The sequence below is a fragment of the Hipposideros armiger genome, unplaced genomic scaffold, assembly GCF_001890085.2.
Source record: "Hipposideros armiger isolate ML-2016 unplaced genomic scaffold, ASM189008v1 scaffold_32, whole genome shotgun sequence".
Taxonomy (NCBI): Eukaryota; Metazoa; Chordata; class Mammalia; order Chiroptera; family Hipposideridae; genus Hipposideros; species Hipposideros armiger.
In genome coordinates, this window is record NW_017731382.1 from 3,841,420 (window position 1) to 3,848,876 (window position 7,457).

A 7,457-nucleotide genomic window follows, 5' to 3' on the forward strand; every position below is an offset into this window, starting at 1 on the left:
GTGCTGGGTCTGTTCTGATGGCCCCTCGAAGCACTCCGTCCTTTCCCACCTTGCTCTGGGCCCCAGGAGGCTGCTCCACAGGGACAGTCAACAGGCCCTGTGCCCTCCGGCTTCCGGCTCATTGGGCCAGAGGAGCACCTGCAGGAGACCTGGGGTTTTGCTCTCCTGGCTCTGTTCCGGCCAGCTAGCACAGGCTCTGAGTCTCTTGCCTAAATACCCTGCCTCATTGCTTTTCCTAAAACCCCGACCACCTCGAACACCTTCTAAAGAGTCGCTTTACCAAATCCTCTCAAATGCCGCTCTTCCTGCCTGACTCTGATCCATGGGGTTTGGCACATGCTGAATACTGAGCGCAGAGATGCAAAACGAAGGCATGGATTGCCACAGTGTTCTCTGGGCTGCTCCCTGAGACTAGAAGTCCTCAGCAAAGGAGCTGGTCACCTGTAGCCCCTCCCTCACACCAAGGACCCCCCCACCCACTGTATAGACTAGGGCTGGGCCCCCATAAACAGTACCACCCCAGAAATTGTACCACCTTCCTTTCCCAGAATTCACTGGGCCACTTCAAATGCAAGTCTCGTCCGTTCTGTAAGAGCATAAACAAAGCATGTTTTAAATCATGACGGGATTTAGGGCCAGAGCTCATTACCGGGTCTCTGGGAGGGTGTCACAGCTGCCATCAGGTGTTTTACCATGGCCACAAAAAGCCACGGGAAGGTGCCATTCAAGCAGTGGCCTTTGTTGGGTGACAAAGATAGGCTGTCACAGAGGCAGCGAGGCCCAGGCACCTGGCCTGGCTGAGTCATTTCCTACACCTTTGAGGAAACAGAAATGAGCACCCCACACCTGCACCCACCTTGGGCACGCAGAGGGCCTTGCTCCAAAGCCCTGGGAGTCCTCCTCAGAGCCCACTCCTCCGGTCAACACACACCATTCATCTCGCTGTGGTGTGTCAAGCACCTACTGCCCGGGCACTGTGTGATGTCCAGTTGACAGGAGAATGAACTGAGGCTCAGAGATGACAGGCTCTCTCCTGGAATCGCAGAGCGAGCTGGAAGAAGAGTAAAGGGTAAGACACTTCCGGCCTGTAATAGCGATCGCCGCTGGCCATGATACCCCTGATATCGAAGGGTGCCTGCCCAGGGACTGCCAGGCATGGCCTCAGAGAGGTCAGGGGTCTGCTTGGAGACCCCGCCTGGTCCGCTGATGCTGACAGAAGACACCAGACTGCAAGGCAGCGAGGCGTGGAGCTCAACACCCACCCCCGGGTCACGAGAGCCGTCGGCAACATCTACTTTCCTGAGGCCCCTTGGATGACCTTGGAGAATTGATGGACACAGAGATGAGGCCAGCCTGGCATGGGGGAACATGAAACTCTGACAGGAAATAACCTGCGTGGAGCCGCGGCTCCATTTCCGTGGGAGCAGGACATGAAATTAAGTAGGAGCTCGGAGAACAGCTCCTCCAATGCCTCTCATAGAGGCCGTTCACTGCTCCGGGAGTCCAGGACATGCTCACACTACACATTTATTGAGCACATTCTAAGAGCCAGCTCGTGCGAGGTGCTGGGGCTAGAGATGCGCAGATAGAGTCCCTGCCCTCCGAAAGCTCACGGCCAGGCGTGGGAGCACAGGCAACAGGCTAAGGTGCCACTCGTGCCATGGTGAACCAAAGAGGGTGTGAACACCAAACCACCTCCGTGTTGCAGCCCCTCGTGGGCCAGGCCCCATCAGAGATGTACATTCCAAACAGCCAACCTTCCTAGAGAAATGAAAAAAGAACCCCACTCTTTGCATCTTTGGATAGAACAACAAAAATGGCACTGAAGGAGGCCTCGATTCACAGCACAAGTTTTGTTTGTTTGCTTTTTTGTCTAAGACCTTTGGGCCAAGTGGAGCTTATCATGGCAAATTTGGGTTCGAAATTCCTGATATAGATACTGAAGAGTTGACGTGTCTACAAGAAATTGTAGACTGCATTTGCCGGTAAGAAGGATGCACATGAATGAAATATCAGACCCCATCTTCCAGCTGGTAGTGGTGAGCATCTAGATGTGAGAGCGCTTTTGGTGTCATGGCTGACTTTTGCAGAGGATGGATGGGTGGATGATGGGATGGTGGGATAAATGCTGAGATGATAGAAAGAATGCTGGGAGGAATAGATGAATGGATGGGTGTTAGAAAAACCAGTTAGGAACCCATTGCAATCATCCAAGTGAGAGAGGGTGGTGACCTGGATGGAGATGATGAGAGAGAAAAGTGGATGCTTTGGAGAGTTAGTTTGGGCTGTAATCTGCCAACCCTTGCCCTAGGAGAGAGAATAGAAGTTTTTTAGGTACACGTGTTATTTCAAGTATCAGTTGTCAGATTTATACACATCAAAGAGTTAGAAAAGAGGCCGTTCTAGCATTCTGTGTGGTGGTGCTGGTGTTTTCTTGGAATAGATGTGTGAGGGATTCTCTCTCTGAGATACTGAGGTGGGTTTTCTGATTGAATGTTAAGGCTCCAAATTGCTGGGTCCATGGAGAGTGCGTCTTCCTCCCCTCTTTCAGCATCTTTTAGAAAAAACAAACCACTCTTTCTGCTGGGTGAGGAGGAAGGGCAGCACAGGGCTGAGAGAGACAGGTCATCTCAGTTACTCAACCGGCTGCCACCGTGGACCTGCGTTGCTCCTGGAATCACGGTGGTTATGAGAATAAATGTGATTTTCAGCGAAATGAAAGTTCAGATGTGTTCTTCAGATGAGTGTGTTGTTTCTGGACACCAGCAGTGAGGCGTCTGAGAAATCTTTTCCAGAGGGCGGGACTGGGGGATGGCAGGGCCACGCTACGCCTAAACCTCAGCTCTTCCGCCCTCTTTCCACTGAGCCGGTGGCCGCCACAGCCATCGCCGCGTAGGTAGCGTGAAGGAATGGGGTGGGGGAGGGAGTGCAGAAAATGGAGTTTCTGGAACTGTCGGCCCATTTATAACAGAATTGTAACTGTATAATGTTATTGTATCATTTAACTGACATGTCTACTTTGGAATGTTTATAACTACCGTAAATCAAGAGGCCGCCAAGCCAGGCCAGCGGCCACACGTAGACATTCCAAGGAAAACGTATAAAATAAATAAAACAATCACACAGAATCAACATTCCATTCCCGGCTAGAAAACGGAAAATGTAACGGCTCCTGCATGCATGCAAGCGCCCAAAAAACGAGTTTGCTGGGAGCCCAGGCAGCGGGGGCCTCCTTGCTAGCTTTCAATAAAGATGTCAAGTGAGAGAAAAGTTAGGAAGGCGGGAAGAACACAATGCCTGACCCTGGGGAGCAGTACCGGTCCTGCCACCTGGCTTGTTCATGCTGTCACTGGTCTTCCCGTGGGGGGGGGGGGCAAACAGATTCTAGGCCTACGGCCCGTGATTGCCCGTCTTGGGGAGGGGGTGGGCAGTCACAACACTTGTATTATTTCCCTATTGGTGACTTCTGTGCCATGTACATTATCTACAGACAAAGAGAGATGTGCTTATCCCCAAGGCATACAATTCTGTGGATTTACAAACGGCTTGAGTTCTGACCTTAGTGATTGTGTTAGGGCTTCAAGTGCTTTTATGCCTTGACCAGCAGCTTGTAAAATACACAGCGAAATGAATTCTGGGTCATCAAAACCACGCAGGCCCTTGGTGTGAAGTCAGCAGCTCTGTCCTTCCCCTGGATTTGTCAGCATGTTTGAGACACACCTGGGACATTTCTCGAACCCCCCCAGCCCCCAGCTCAGTCAGAGCCATGAGTCCTAAAACTGTACTTTTTTGTCGTTGTTTGCAAAACCCTTTTGAGCCAAATTCCTGTCTTAGGGCCTCAGAGGTAGAATGTACAAGCTTGGGTAATAAAAGCTATCAAAAGTTAAAAATTAATAACCACCAGCAATTAATCACGTCTTGGAGGACATGGAAGCAGCTTTTTCTTTCTCCCAGGAGAGGGTCTGTGCTTTCTGACAGCCCTGGGAGGAAATGGCCTAGACGGTGCCCAGAAAACGGTTGAGAACAGTAGTCGTGGAAGGTATTTTCAGATACTCTTGGAGTTTAGTTTTTCTTTGCTCATCACATCAGGAAAATGGACAGACTTTGGATTTTTCAGAGCTCAGATTTGGGAGTAGAAAAGGAGGAAATACATTTTTTTTCCTTCCACCTCTTTGATGGCTTGGGAAAGTTTACAGTAAAAAAGTTCCCAAATACACAGAAAAGAGAACTTTCAGAGTGAGCGAACACTAATTGAAGACGCTGGGCACGTCGCAGCCCTTTCAGTCTCTTGGGGGGTGGGCAGAGTGTCTTCTTCCCTGGGCCCTAATTTCAGAAGGAAAGAGACAGAATCTTCAAACCCCTAGTTTAAAATTCATATTTTTAGACCAGGACAGAAGTGCAAAGTACAAATACAAATATTTGATCAAACCTGGCTTCTTTCTTGGTGCTTCTCAAACCAAGTTGGTTCTGAGAATCTCCAGGCCTCTGTTGGTTTGGGTTTCGAATGCGGGTAAGGGCTGGAGCCTGACAGACAGATGAGTGGCCTGTATCCCGGGGACTTCTCAGGTGACAATTCAACTAAAAGATCTACTCAGTTCCTTTGGTGAGCCCTTCTCCAAACACCTTGCTACCTGTCTGTGAACTGGAAAGAAACTGTGCCTGAGTAGCTTCCATTGTTAAACAAAACAGACAGGAACTTAGACTGCAGAATTTCAGATGCTGATATTTGTATTATTGGATCATAATTACATTTCAAAAAAATTACTGCAAAAAAAAAAAAAGAAGAAGAAAAAAAAGACTGCTCCCAGAAAGTTACAGCTATTGTCCTTTCTTTGCCCTTTGCATGCCTCCTCGAGCGACCCTCGGTGATTTACTATTTTGGGGACTTCAGAGGGGACACAGCACTGCCTCCCCGTAAAAGTCACGTGGCTAGTGCAGACTTTATCCGGTTCAGAAGTTGCCCTCGGACACCAAGGGGAAACTGCCAGTGAAGTTAATGGACACCCAGCCCAGGGCGGGTCAGTGAGCTGCTGCTGGAACCTGGGAGGAACTTGGCCTTGCAATGACTGGATTTCTCCACCAGCAGATTTTTTGCCCCCATCCAGATGAAGACATTTGTGTTTTCAGAGCATTTACAGTTCTGATCCCACCCCCACTCCCAGATGAAATCCTGGGGAGTCATTCTCCATGGAGTGACGCCTTTTTAAAAATCATTTAGCTTGGGGCCTTTGTTTTATTCCCATAGATGGTGGGGTGCGAGAGACGTAAACATCTCAGTGGCCAGCTCGATACACAAGCCGATGTCCCAAAGATGCCCAAGTTGGAGCTCGGAGCCTGTTTCATATGATCAGCCAAGTGGACATAGAGGTAAATGAAAATCCAACAGGTAACTCCAACTAAGTGGTCCCCACGGTGCCACTTAGAGGCAGTGTCCTAATGCCACTAAGAAATCCACGGGGTGGTCCAGGGGTGACCCTTCTATGTGTCAGCAGGGTTGAGCCCTTTGCCACCCCTGTCCTATCGGAGAGGCTGCTACATGGCCTTGGAGCAGGGAGCCTCGTCTACACTGACTGGGCCCAAGACCCACAGTTTAGACACTTCTAACTGGCAGATGGCACAGCAGAAGCATTTGTGTCTGAGAAGGTCAGGGGCTCCCGGGCCACCCCAAACTTCTCTTCCATGTAACTTTTCTCTAGTTAAAGGGATGAAACCAGGCAGGTGGGGGTGACCACGAGCAGCCTACCGGGGGTGTGGTTCTTAAGTAGACGGCAAGGGGAAGTGTGTAAAAGGTACATGGTTTTGGGAAACCGTCCTCAATCCCGTTAAAAAAAATGCCCAGAAACACCAACCACAGCTCCTGGCCCTTCCTACCCGTTCAGAAAAGGCAAGTCAGGATGGATACAGGCTGAGGCCCGCTGCCTGCGGAGTCCGCACAAGGGATCCCTGGACCCTGGGGCTGGCAGCCTTTCCCATTCCTGTGCTGGTCCCACCAGCCCTGGGCACACGCCGGGGGCAGCTTTCAGGAGGCTGCCCGGGCCTAGACAATGTGGGCAGAGGAACAGGCCAGGATAAGTTCAATTACAGTGACTGACTGTCTCCAGCTCTATGTTAATCTTTCAAAACGGCTTCACTCTGGAGGCAAGGTATTAGATGGCTCGGCCAACTCCTTAAAAACATTCCCCTTTCTTTACAGAACGTCAAGTGAGATTTCAAGGGGGCATACTTCATAACCCAAGTATGTTTTCCTTAGGGCAATAAGCCACGACTAAATTGACTCTCCCCACTCCTCACTGCCCCCCCCCCACCCCTCAATCCTCCGAGACTTCTAGCCAAAACCTTCATCTGTTTTCCAGGGAAACAACAACAAAAATCCTGTAGGTGTTTTCTTCAAGCGCAGTGAAGGTCCCTCCTGGGTGGTAGAACGAAAGCTGGGCAAACTTTATGAATCTAGAGGGAGCGCTGTTTTGGCAGTGGGAAGGGGCTGAGTGGGGTTTTTCTGTTGGGGTTACTCCACCAGTACCTAGGAGTCCCCCTCTGTGTGCGGAGGGGTGAGTGGGTGCCCCTCGGCCACAGAAATAGACAGACTAGCTCCCCTGATTACTGGGTGACTACGACCTCCTCCAGGGCGCCCACCAAGCAGGGCAAAGAGTGGGGAAGAGTAGGGGTGCAGTGGGGGGAAAGGGAGTTAGATAGAAACCAAGAATCGGTGGGCATGATTGTCCTCAACCTTGAAACCCAAATAAGGCAGACCTAGCTGCATTTTTCACCAACTGGGTAAGAGAGGGTATCCAAGGGAGAAACTTAGCTGAGACGTGTGTGTCTTAACCTGTACCACCCTCCTGGAGAAGTCACAAGCATGAAAACCTAAAGAATGTCCCACGCTCAATGGAATGAAGACCATGCTAAGGGGACATCTCAGTGGCAGGGGAGGGTGGCAGGCGGGACTTTCTGGAAGATGAGCAGAGGCCTTGGGAGACCACAGCTATGTGGCCAGAGGAGCAGCCAGTGATCTGTCACCTGCTTCCTGCAGAGTGGCCAGGACTTGCCCAAGGTCACAAAGTGAATTAGGAAGAAACAGTCAGCTCCTGGCTCTGTCCCTAACAAGCAAAATCCTATAAAAAAGAAGAAAATGACTCTGGGGATTTGAGCAACGAAGCCAGGCTATAAATCCACGCTCCACACAGCTGCCGGTCGATCTTCCTAAAATGCAAATGGATGCTGCCACGCGGCAATGTGATGCCCTTCAGAGGCATCCCAGTGCCCTGGGGACAAAGACCCGAGTCCTGAGCCCGGACACAGGGCCAGATGGTGTGCAGCCCAACGACATCCGGACCCCACTGCCAGCCCCCGCCCCCACCCCTGCTGTCTATACCCCAGGCACGCAGGCCTTCTCGGAGTTCGTTCTCTCTCTCTCTCTCTCTCTCTCTCTCTCTCTCTCTCTCTCTCTCTCTCTCTCT

The 7,457-nt window shown here is 50.9% G+C and overlaps 1 long non-coding RNA gene across 1 annotated transcript in view; it reads left to right on the forward strand.

Annotated features, from left to right (window-relative positions):
* The first annotated feature begins 5,074 nt into the window (after positions 1-5,074).
* Positions 5,075-7,457, forward strand: part of LOC109380010 (uncharacterized) — a 9,212-nt gene continuing 6,829 nt past the window's right edge. The window contains exon 1 of the long non-coding RNA XR_002123350.1: positions 5,075-5,367. This is a non-coding gene — a long non-coding RNA (uncharacterized LOC109380010). The remainder of the gene's footprint in view (positions 5,368-7,457) is intronic.